Source organism: Bubalus kerabau, chromosome 3 (assembly GCF_029407905.1).
Source record: "Bubalus kerabau isolate K-KA32 ecotype Philippines breed swamp buffalo chromosome 3, PCC_UOA_SB_1v2, whole genome shotgun sequence".
In the NCBI taxonomy this organism is placed as follows: domain Eukaryota; kingdom Metazoa; phylum Chordata; class Mammalia; order Artiodactyla; family Bovidae; genus Bubalus; species Bubalus kerabau.
In genome coordinates, this window is record NC_073626.1 from 63,263,616 (window position 1) to 63,276,394 (window position 12,779).

General features: G+C 39.1%; 1 protein-coding gene across 4 annotated transcripts in view; it reads right to left on the reverse strand.

The window, feature by feature from the left end:
- The window catches only part of FAM171B (family with sequence similarity 171 member B), a 75,414-nt gene that overhangs the window by 38,895 nt on the left and 23,740 nt on the right, over positions 1-12,779 (reverse strand). Inside the window, exon 1 of one of the 4 annotated variants that reach the window (XM_055571985.1) lies at positions 1,409-1,468. The exons of the other annotated variants lie outside the window; for them this stretch is intronic. The gene's annotated coding sequence lies outside the window, so the exon portion shown is untranslated. Of the gene's footprint in view, positions 1-1,408; positions 1,469-12,779 lie in introns of those variants that run through there. 4 annotated transcript variants of the gene reach the window in all.

The following is a 12,779-nucleotide window of genomic DNA, read 5'->3' on the forward strand; positions in this document are numbered from 1 at the left end:
AGGGTGGTTTTCTTTACCACTGTTTGTGAAATGCGTTCCAATTTCAAAAACATCAAAGAATATGGTACTATAAAGTACTTATTAGTGCAGTGCCTTGAATCCAGTAAAGTGCTTTTCTTTTTTAAAGTAATCATTTTTAGTGGTCCCACATCTCAATGATACAAACAAAGACTATGATTAGTCTTCTCTGTTAGAATGTATGCATAGGCTTAGCAACTTGATATTGAAAGCTAACAAAACAATCAACAAACCCTTAACAGATAAATCCTCTGTTATGCCCAAAACAGAAAAATATCAAAGCCAGAGATTTGGGGCCACAGTTCCTAAACTGTGTTTGAAGCCACCAAAGGTTATACAACAAACTCACAGGGGTGACAGAAGGTATTTTAAACTTTCATGAAAGCAAACCAACTCTAGAGAGTTCATGATTCAACATTCTATACTCAAAGCAATGACATGAGATTTTTGTGTAGCTGAATATTTAGTGATTGTTCTGCTAAAAAGTAAACAGTGCATGAAAACCAATGCTGAATAGGAAATAAGGATTGCATATTTAGTTTTACTCTAATGTCTGAGAAGCTGTGCAGTGTCTAACAGAAAAATACATCCCACTAAGTAAATAGCAAATATGTATTATTTTTTCAAATGACTACTAATTTGTTAGAAGTTGCTGTGTGGCCACAAGAAAAACTATTGAGCTACTAAAGCAAGTGTGAACCAAGAAAGTTTCAGAGTCCAGGTCTGAGCAGTCATTTTATGCTACACACTTTTATTAAGCACCTATTATATGCATGATCTGTACTAGTCACTGTGAGAGACACAAAGAAATTGTGTGCTATGTCACATCAGTCGTGTCCTACTCATTGGACTCCATGGACTGTAGCCCACCAGACTCCTCTGTCCGTGGGATTTTCCAGGCAAGAATACTGGAGTGGGTGACCATTTCCTTCTCCAGGGGATGTTCCTGACCCAGGGATCGAAGCTACGTCTCCTGAGGCTCCTGCATCGCAGGCGATTCTTCATCACTGAGTCAGCTGCCTTCAAATATGTACATGACAGAGTCAAATAAAAAGAGTAATAGTACCAAAAAAGCACACAAAGATATTTAAGAGTTAAGAGAATTGTATGATTAAATTATGCTGGTTAACGATATTAAACAAGAAATGAGTCACATGTGAACTCATAGTGTCTTATCTTTCTAAAAGTGCCAGTTCACTTTTGTTAGTAAGAACATTTCAGGAAACAACTGTTCTTTGGGGAATAAAACACATTTAGAATTATAAACACATGTGTTTACTCAATTATTTTCTGAATGTGTGATTGAATAAAAAATACATGATATATTAAATGAAACTCTTACAAAATTTCAAAATTATCAACTTGCAAATGATGTGTTTACTATTGTTACCTTTCTAGTATGTAGAATTCTCTTGGCCTAGGACAGTAGTTCTCAACCCTGTGTAGACATCAAAATTGCCCGGAAACCTTTATATTCCCAGGCCCCACCTCACTCCAATTAAGTCAGCATCACCACAGATGGGGTCCAGGGAATCAAGTTTTCAAAAGGTCCCAGATGATTCTAATGTACAGCCGTAGTTGAGAATTGCTGACATAAAAAAATAGGATATTCCTAGGGGATAGGGACATGACCTAAAGTCATCCTCTTCAATTGTTTGGTTTCTTTTACTATAAAAAAATATAAACTTATCTTTGAAATGAGATTTATTTATTTCAAGGCTTGCACAGGTACCCCAGAGAATCAAAGACATAGGATACTGACATGAAAGAAAGCTAACCTTGGTGGCTACCTACTAATAGTTATTGTTAGCTGCTTTTTTTTTTTCTTTTTAATCTGATATTTACTATTTTCTAATCATTTATTTCTGTGTCCTTCTCACATTAAAAACACCTGGTTAACTCAGATATGGCTCCACACAATGTCTTTTAAATGATCTATATAGATAATTGGGAAAATATGGAAAAATAAAATTTTCTAACCCAATTTCTCAGAAATAACTTGGATTCCATCCAGTACTTTTAAAAGCATACTAAAAAAACAGACTTACAAAATTAAAAGCATATTGTATACATGTATATAATCGTGTATATGTTTATGTAAGCATGAGGTAAGGTGTGAAAGAAATTGACCAAATATTGACTGTATTATTTGGGCCACAGGAAGATACCATTTGACTTGCTAAAATGTGATGTGACTTACTACAGTGAGCATGCATTAGAGGTAGGAAGAATAAAATAAAAAATAAAGAATGCTATATGTTGTGTCTTTTGTTAAGATTATACTGTGAACATGTATCCATGCTATTAAGTATTTTTCAAAATTGCCATATTTCATCAGTGAAAAATATTCTATGGTTATTTACTCACCTAATACTTCTCTCATTAGTGTATGTTTAGTCATTTCTAACTTTTCACATGTGCAAACAATGCTCTAATTAAAATCCATGTACAAATATCTTCATCTGAATCTTTCATTATTTTGGGGGGAGGAAAAATAATAGGCCCAAAGGTATAAACTCTTTAAAGTTTCCTGTTTTAAAAAAAAAGTCTTGATATATAATTACTAAATTGCTTTCCAGAATGTGATACGAATTTGGAAACAGAAGAGTATTCATACTTTATTTTGTTGTAGTCAACGTATCAATATGCCTGCTTCTGTCTCTCCAGGGAGTTACCATGAAAAATACTAAAGTTTTGAAATTATTTATTCTACTTTTTTTTTTCTACTTTCCTTTTACTTTACCTTTTATTCATTTTATGTTTTTTGCTATTTTTCTTTTCATACCCTCCTGAGAGGCTGAGAGGAGCCTTCTTATGAACAAAATTAAATAAGAAATAGCCTGACAAAGAGCCAACATGTACTGCCTATTTTGTTGTTTGGGGATGGCACTGATGAACTTATAGACTTAATTCACAGTAAAATGAGGTGGAAAGGACTTAAAACATCTATTTTCCCTTTTTCCGAAGGCTCTCTTCTTGTTCTCTCCTTGTTCTTTCTACATGCAAAGTATGTTTAAATAAATAAAAAGAAAATAGAACTTACTTAGAACTTGCCAGATACATGCTTCAGAGTGGCTTTTTTTTTTATTTAATTTTATTTTTTAACTTTACAATATTGTATTGGTTTTGCCATATATCATAATGAATCCGCCACAGGTACACATGTGTTCCCCATCCTGAACCCTCCTCCCTCCTCCCTCCCCATACCATCCCTCTGGGTCGTCCCAGTGCACCAGCCCCAAGCATCCAGTATCGTGCGTCAAACCTGGACTGGCAACTCGTTTCATATATGATATTATACATGTTTCAATGCCATTCTCCCAAATCATCCCACCCTCTCCCTCTACCACAGAGTCCAAAAGACTGTTCTATACATCAGTGTCTCTTTTGCTGTCTCGTACACAGGGTTATTGTTACCATCTTTCTAAATTCCATATATATGTGTTAGTATACTGTATTGGTGTTTTTCTTTCTGGCTTACTTCACTCTGTGTAATAGGCTCCAGTTTCATCCACCTCATTAGAACTGATTCAAATGCATTCTTTTTAATGGCTGAGTAATACTCCATTGTGTATATGTACCACTGCTTTCTTATCCATTCGTCTGCTGATGGACATCTAGGTTGCTTCCACATCCTGGCTATTATAAACAGTGCTGCGATGAACATTGGGGTACACGTGTCTCTTTCAATTCTGGTTTCCTCAGTGTGTATGCCCAGGAATGGGATTGCTGGATCATAAGGCAGGTCTATTTCCAGTTTTTTAAGGAATCTCCACACTGTTCTCCATAGTGGCTGTACTAGTTTGCATTCCCACCAACAGTGTAAGAGGGTTCCCTTTTCTCCACACCCTCTCCAGCATTTATTGATTGTGGATTTTTGGATCGCAGCCATTCTGACTGGCGTGAAATGGTACCTCATTGTGGTTTTGATTTGCATTTCTCTGATAATAAGTGATGTTGAGCATCTTTTCATGTGTTTGTTAGCCATCTGTATGTCTTCTTTGGAGAAATGTCTATTTAGTTCTTTGGCCCATTTTTTGATTGGGTCATTTATTTTTCTGGAATTGAGCTGTAGGAGTTGCTTGTATATTTTTGAGATTAGTCCTTTGTCAGTTGCTTCATTTGCTATTATTTTCTCCCATTCTGAAGGCTGCCTTTTCACCTTGCTTAGAGTTTAAGCAGAGTGGCTTTTTAAAAGGGTCTGAAACCTACTGTCAGCATTTCATTTAAGCAGATGAGACCCACCCTGCGGGGAGAGTGCTCAGATTTAAACAGACTGAGTTCCAGCATTTTCTCCAGTGCTCCTCTAACAACTTAGTAAAATGAAGCAACTTCCCTGTAAATAGACATATGAAAGGAATAGTAACCAGTAAATAGAAATTCAGGTGTTAGAAGAACAAGTACCTAAGCCATGACCACAGAAAGACTACTACAGCCTGAAGGGAATGCAGTTTACAGTATGGCCAAGAGGTAATATATGGGTATGCAAATTTTAAGCAAAAGGAATCATTCATTAATTTATTTTTTCAGTGAAAAAAATAACATGAAATCAAAAGATCTTAAAAGACAAAGCAGTATGAATTTTGTATGAAAGAAATGGACCTTTCTTTTAAAATACTTTAAAATACTTTTTAAAATACTTTAAAAATATTTTAAAAATTACTTTTTAAAAATCACAGTATTTTTAAAAAGCCAGATGAAACTCACTTCAGTAAACATTTATCGAATACTGACCAGGCATCAGGTAAAGGGCCAGGTCCAGTGGAGCACATATCGTAACTTGGATTTATTCACCATGATCTCTGTATCAGAAACTATGCTCTTCTAAATTTTTATGTTATTCTATTTAATAGTACCTAGTTTCAGGTCTGAAATAGTTCAAAATCTAGCAAGAAAGGCATATAGAAATGATATGAACAAAGTATTACCGGTATGCAAAAGGGGAAATATGAATTCTAAGTGAGAGAATGTGAGACATTTTCAAGCAGCAATTAACTGAGGCTAAACTTAAAAGTGGTCTTCCGGTTGTGAGAGCTGACCATAAAGAAAGCAGAATGCCAAAGAATTGATGCCTTGGAATTATGGTGCCGGAGAAGACTCCTGAGAGTCCCCTGGACAGCAAGGACATCAAACCAGTCAATCTTAAGGGAAATCAACCCTGAAAACTCATTGGAAGGACTGATGCTGAAGCTGAAGCTCCAGTATTTTGGTCACTTGATGTGAACAGCTGACTCAATGGGAAAGTCCCCGATGCTGGGAAAGATTGAGGGCAGAAGGAGAAGAGAGTGTTAGAGGATGAAATGGCTAGATGGCATCACCAATGCAATGGACATGAACTTGGGTGAACTCTGGGAGATGGTGAGGGACAGGGAGGCCTGGAGTGCTGCAGTCCACGGGATTGCAAAGAGTCGGACACGAATGGGCAACTGAACAACAAACTTAAAAGAGTAAGATAAATTTTAAAATACAGGCTTGATGTAAGGACACAGCAAGAAGAAGGACTAGCATGAGAATGGGCACCAAAGTTAGGGGAAAAAAGAAAATAAATGAAGTATTCAGGACACGACAGTCAGTGGTAGCCAGAAAATTTAAAAGTCCGTGTACAATGGGAGAGGACAGGATTTCATTCCACTGTCTATGTGATGAAAGGCTGCGCAGTGTATAAAAAGATTTCTCTGGCAGTGGAAGGAAAAAATGGACTTGGATAGTGAGAAATAGATATATCTATTGAAATAACTTAGGATCAAGTGAAGAAATAATTTAGGATCAAGTGAAGAAAGTCAAAGTTAGAGTAGATGCAGAGCAAAGGAGGATTGGAAGCAAAAACATTTAGGATCTGGCCACTGACAATACTGAGAATGAGGTAAAGTTAAAATTACGTGAGATTTTTGAACTTCAACAACTAGGAGAACAGAAATAATATTCTTGTTATTTAATATTATTTACTGAGTACCTAATCATTGCTGATGAAAATGGCAGGCAATGATGGTCAGTGAAGAAAGCTGAGCGCCGAAGAATTGATGCTTTTGAACTGTGGTGTTGGAGGAGACTCTTGAGAGTCCCTTGGACTGCAAGGAGATCCAACCAGTCCATTCTGAAGGAGGTCAGCCCTGGGTGTTCACTGGAAGGACTGATGCTAAAGCTGAAACTCCAATACTTTGGCCACCTCATGCAAAGAGTTGACTCACTGGAAAAGACCCTGATGCTGGGAGGGATTGGGGGCAGGAGGAGAAGGGGACGACAGAGGATGAGATGGCTGGATGGCATCACCGACTCGGTGGACATGAGTTTGAGTAAACTCTGGGAGTTGGTGATAGACAGGGAGGCCTGGTGTGCTGCGATTCACGGGCTCGCAAAGAGTCGGACACGACTGAATGACTGAACTGACCTGAACTGATGGTCAGCCGAACAGAACAAGATACTCCCTACTGTGTGGACAGAAAAGTCTAGTGGGAAGACACAGACAAATCAAAGGCCATTTCAAATGAGAACCAAGAGTGCTTCAAGACATCAAATGACATGGAACCTAGAGCAGGAACACCAAGCCAGACCTGGAGGAGCCAGAACAGCCCCTAATAAAGGTGACAGGTAAGCTGACACTAGAAAGCTCTTCTACATTACCGAGAAGAAGCTCTCCAGACAGTGATCTAGACAGAAGAGTGAAGCAAAATGCTGAGGCAGTAGAAGGCAGGAGACAGGAAAGCCTGCCTAGAGCCCAGAACGTCAGGGAGAAGACTAAGAGCAAGAAGCATCTGAACAGAAGCACCCATTATAGTAGATTCAGCTACTGTCCTTCTGGAAAGAAATATGAATGAACTTTCATAGGTTGCCCAGCCTAGTGATTCGATGATATAACTCCACGGAAAAGGTCTGCCCTCTTCGTGCCAGTGATACTTCAATCCCTTCAAGAATCTGACAAGTCCATGGTCTCTCTTCATCTCCACCCCACAAAAAAGAAAGTGCACAACAATTTTGCATGTAATTTCACTGGGCTCAAACATTCCCATAAACTAGGGTTTCTAAATTGCTGAGGATATTAGCATATTCCCTGCTTCACATTTTTTAAAAACAAGATTATTTTAACTATCATTGTCTTAATTTCAAAAATGTGTCTTCATTTTATAAACACAGGTCATTTTCCAAGAGGCCAATACAGTCTATTTTAAGAGCCAAACAGCCACAGTTCCAGTTCCAGCTCTGTCTCTTACTATTTATGTGACTGTGGCAAGTTACATAGCTAACCTGTGCCTGAATTTCATCTATGAAATGAGAATAACAGGACCCAGGTAATGGCAATATATCATAAAGTTACTGGGGGATTAAATGAAATATTAAACAATGCTTAGAACAGCTCCTGGCCCTGAGTATTACTAGCATTGGTACTATTATTCCATATTTGTAAATATTTCCTTAGCTTCTGAACATAAGTCTCCTCTGATATTTTTGAAGAATCACTCTCACTTTACCAAGATCTTTCTCAGAAAAACGAGCACATATTTTATATACATTTCAGTTTGTATAATTTGGCCTTTCTGGAACTTTTTTCTTCACTTTAATATTTGTATAAGAAGGCTGTTGGGACTTCCCTGGTATCCCAGTGGTTCCACCACAGGGGGCACAGGTTTTATCCCTGGTCAGGGAACTAAGATCTTGCATGCTGAGCAGTGTGGTTAAAAAAAAAAAAAGAAGAAGAAAGAAAAGAAAAAAGTCTGCTAAAAAAAGGGGGGGGGGAGCTGTTTATTTCTTTGAAAATAATTACCTTCAATAAAATATTCTTTTATGAAACAAAAATTTTACATATATATATGGATACTTAAATTACTAAAAAGTCTTGCAGCAAATCTTGACAAGTGATCCACATAGGTGAGTTACCAATTAGAAAATATTGTTTTTATTATTTCTGTTAGGCAAAGATATTACTTGTACATTGTAGCTTTCATTTAACTGATCTGGAATAAACTGTATAGAAAAGGAAGTCTAGTTCAAATAAGAAATTTTATGTATTCAACAAACATTAACTAAGCAAAAAACACTGAGACCAGGGTGGATAACAACAGTTTTGCCTTCTGAGTTACAGTGTTCTTAGTATCTTCTATATATGAACTCATCTCAAGTCTCACTAACCCATTTTAAGCATTACCCTTCACAATTTAAAAGTGAGGAAACAGGATTCAAAAAAGAAACTGCTCAAGGTCTCATTGCTTGAGTAGTGAAATCCTCAAGGAAGAGTGAAGATAGTATACTGCTCAATTACATACATTATTCTTTCCCAAGAAGAAAACTGAAGCATCCAGTAGTGTGACATCAGCCATTATATGGAAGATTCCACATCAGCAGCTGGACTTGTATACAATTCCTTTCCCAATCTCAAGCAATACCAAAATTGGTGCAAAGGCAAATTTACTACAAAACCAGATAAGTTGCTTTTTTCTACCTTCAAATCTGAATATAAGTTTCTCCAGAGAAGTTATATAATAATCTAATTTCTGAAGCAGTCAACTCTGAAAATAAATTATTCATGCAAGAATAAAAGTTCCCACACTCCTAAAAAAGACTCTTCTGTAACCATGGCAATAGGTAGGCACAAGAACAGGCTTTAAACATGCTTAATTAATATATGACAGCATGAAGTAGCCTTTAAACCAGAGAATTGGTTTGAAACTCCTTTAACCAATGATTGACAAGTTGCCACAGTGAAGGTGCCTCTATAAGGCAATCAATCAGTGACCAACACTCCTGAGCATCAGCCAATCGGGAACAGAGATACTCATGGATGGTGCCCCTGTCCTGCCATCCAGACAGCAAAAGCTTCACCTGAGAAGCCAGTTTTCATTGCCAATGTCATCCCACTGGCACTCCTGGAAGTCCGCCAATCCAAGAACTCAACACTTACCAAACATCTTCATGTAAGGCCAGTTTCCTGCTCTGCTGAGAAAAACTGCCTGACCATATAGCTCTCTCCATCAAGTATGCAACAAATTCAGCATTTTGCTTTTGCTTCAGGTATCAACTGGTAGTTTCGTCCTTTGACATAAAGCATGCTATTTCGGGCCTAAACAGACACTGAAAACAATACTTTCCACATTAAAAAAAAAAAAAATTTTGCTAACACTGTTCCAAGCCTAGTATCGCATCCTTCATCAACTACTTTCATTTTGAGTGCTCTGAAAGCAGGATTACTTCATAAATAAAGAGAATTATTATTATTTCATAAAGAGTTCTCTTTATATCACATAAATATGATACAAATACAAATAACTTTATATACTAAATATAACGTATGCTGCTGCTAAGTCACTTCAGTCATGTCCGACTCTGTGTGACCCCATAGACGGCAGCCCACCGGGCTTCCCCGTCCCTGGGGTTCTCCAGGCAAGAACACTGGAGTGGGTTGCCATTTCCTCCTCCAATGCATGAAACTGAAAAGTGTAAGTGAAGTTGCCCAGTCGTCTCCCACTCTTGGCGACCCCATGGACTGCAGCCCACCAGGCTCCTCTGTCCATGGGATTTTCCAGGCAAGAGTACTGGAGTGGGTTGCCATTGCCTTCTCCAGAACATAATGTATAGGTTCTTTTAAAATTCTCATATTTCTCAAAGCTTCTAAACTGAAAAAGCACTAGATAAAATCTAACTGCCCCGTGAGGCTCTTTTATATGATGGGCTATTATGTAGCAATTAAACTGAAGTAATGACATTTTAATCCATCAACAACAGAAGTTCCCAAACAGGATACTGAGTGAAAAATAAACTGCTAAAGGATATGTATAATATGAATATATATATATATATATTCAGTTCAGTCACTCAGTCGTGTCCAACTCTTTGCGACCCCATGGACTGCAGCACACCAGGCCTCCCTGTTCATCACCAAGTCCCTGAGATTACCCAAACTCATGTCCACTGATGGAGAAGAAAATGGCAACCCACTCCAGTACTCTTCCTGAGAATCCCAGGGACAGAGGAGCTGGTGGTCTGCTAACTATAGGGTCGCACAAAGTCAGACATGACTGAAGCGACTTAATAGCAGCAGCAGCATTTCCACTGAGTTGGTGATGCCATCCAACCATCTCATCCTCTGTCATCCCCTTCTCCTCCCACCTTCAATCCTTCCCAGCATTGGGGTCTTTTCCAATGAGTCAGCTCTTCACACCAGGTTGTCAAAGTACTGGAGTTTCAGCTTCAACATCAGTCCTTCCAATGAATATTCAGGACTGATTTCCTTTAGGATGGATTGGTTGGATCTCCTTGCAGTCCAAGGGATACTCAAGAGTTCTTCAGTGCTCAGTTTTCTTTATAGTCCAACTCTCACATCCATACATGACTACTGGAAAAACCATAGCCTTGACTAGATGGATCTTTATTGGCAAAGTAATGTCTCTGCTTTTTAAAATACTGTCTAGGTTGGTCATAACTTTTCTTTCAAGGAGCAAGCATCTTTTAATTTCATGGCTGCAGTCACCATCTGCAGTGATTTTGGAGCCCAGAAAAATAAAGTCTGACATTGTTTCCACTGTTTCCCCATCTATTTGCCATGAAGTGATGGGACCAGATGCCATGATCTGTTTTCTGAATGTTGAGCTTTAAGCCAACTTTTTCACTCTCCTCTTTCACTTTCATCAAGAGGCCCTTTAGCTCTTCTTGACTTTCTGCCATACAGGTGGTGTCATCTGCATATCTGAGGTTATTGATATTTATCCCGGCAATCTTGATTCCAGCTTGTGCTTCATCTAGTCCAGTATTTCTCATGATGTACTCTGCATATAAAAAGTACATACTCCTTTCCCTATTTGGAACCAGTCTGTTGTTCCATGTCCAGATCTAACCGTTGCTTCCTGACCTGCACACAGATTTCTCAAGAGGCAGGTCAGGTGGTCTGGTATTCACAAGTCTTTCACGGTTTTCCAAAGTTTACTGTGATCCACACAGTCAAAGGCTTTGGCATAGTCAATAAAGCAGAAATAGATGTTTCTCTGGAATGCTTTTGCTTTTTGATGATCCAGCGGATATTGGCAATTTGATCTCTGGTTCCTCTGCCTTTTCTAAAACCAGCTGGAACATCTGGAAGTTCACAGTTCATGTATTGTTGAAGACTGGCTTGGAGAATTTTGAGCATTACTTTATAGTGTGTGATAGGAGTGCAATTGTGTGGTAGTTGGAGCATTCTTTGGCATTGCCTTTCTTTGGGATTGGAATGAAAACTGCCCTTTTCCAGTCCTGTGGCCACTGCTGAATTTTCCAAATTTGCTGGCACACTGAGTGCAGCACTTTCACAGCATCATCTTTTAGGATTTGAAATAGCTCAACTGGAATTCCATCACTTCCACTAGCTTTCGGAGAAGGCAATGGCAACCAACTCCAGTACTCTTGCCTGGAAAATCCCATGGACGGAGGAGCCTGGTGGGCTGCAGTCCATGGGGTCGCTACAAGTCAAACACGACTGAGGGACTTCACTTTCACTTTTAACTTTCATGCACTGGAGAAGGAAATTGCAACCCACTCCAGTGTTCTTGCCTGGAGAATCCCAGGGACGGGGAAGCCTGGTGGGCTGCTGTCTAAGGGGTTGCACAGAGTCAGACACGACTGAAGTGACTTAGCAGCAGCAGCAGCACTAGCTTTATTCATAGTGATGCTTCCTAAGGCCCACTTGACTTCACATTCCAGGATGTCTGGCCCTAGGTGAGTGGTCACTCCATTGTGATTATCTGGGTTGTGAAGATCTTTTTTGTATAGTTCTTCTGTGTATTCTTGCCACCTCTTCTTAATATCTGCTGCTTCTGTTAGGTCCATACAATTTCTGTCCTTTATTGAGCCCATGTTTGCATGAAATGTTCCTTTGGCATCTCTAATTTTGATCTCTAGTCTTTCCCATTCTATTGTCTTCCTCTATTTCTTTGCACTGATCACTGAGGAAGGCTTTCTTATCTCTCCTTGCTATCTTTGGAACTCCGCGTTCTGATGGGTATATCTTTCCTTTCCTCCTTTGGTTTTCACTTCTCTTCTTTTCACAGTTATTTGTAAGGCCTCCTCAAACAGCCATTTTGCTTTTTTGCATTTCTTTTTTTTTTAATTTATTTTAATTGGAGGCTAATTACTTTACAATATTGTAGTGGTTTCTGCCATACATTGACATGTCTTGATCCCTGTCTCCTGTACAATGTCACAAACTTCCATCCATAGTTCATCAGGCACTCTATCAGACCTAGTCCCTTAAATCTATTTCTCACTTCCACTATATAATCGTTTAGTTCAGTTCAGTTCAGTCACTCAGTCATGTCCGACTCTTTGTGACCCCATGAATTGCAGCACACCAGGCCTCCCTGTCCATCACCAACTTCCGGAGTTCACCCAGACTCACGTCCATCGAGTCAGTGATGCCATCCAGCCATCTCATCCTCTGCTGTCCCCTTTTCCTCCTGCCCCCAATCCCTCCCAGCATCAGAGTCTTTTCCAATGAGTCAACTCTTCACATCAGGTGGCCAAAGTACTGGAGTTTCAACTTCAGCATCAGTCCTTTCAAAGAAATGCCAGGGCTGATCTCCTTCAGAATGGACGGGTTGGATCTCCTTGCAGTCCAAGGGACTCTCAAGAGTCTCCTCCAACACCACAGTTCAAAAGCATCAATTCTTCGGCCCTCAGCCTTCTTCACAGTCCAACTCTCACATCCATACATGACCACAGGAAAAACCATAGCCTTGACTAGACGAACCTTTGTTGGCAAAGTAACATCTCTGCTTTTGAATATGCTATCTAGGTTGGTCATA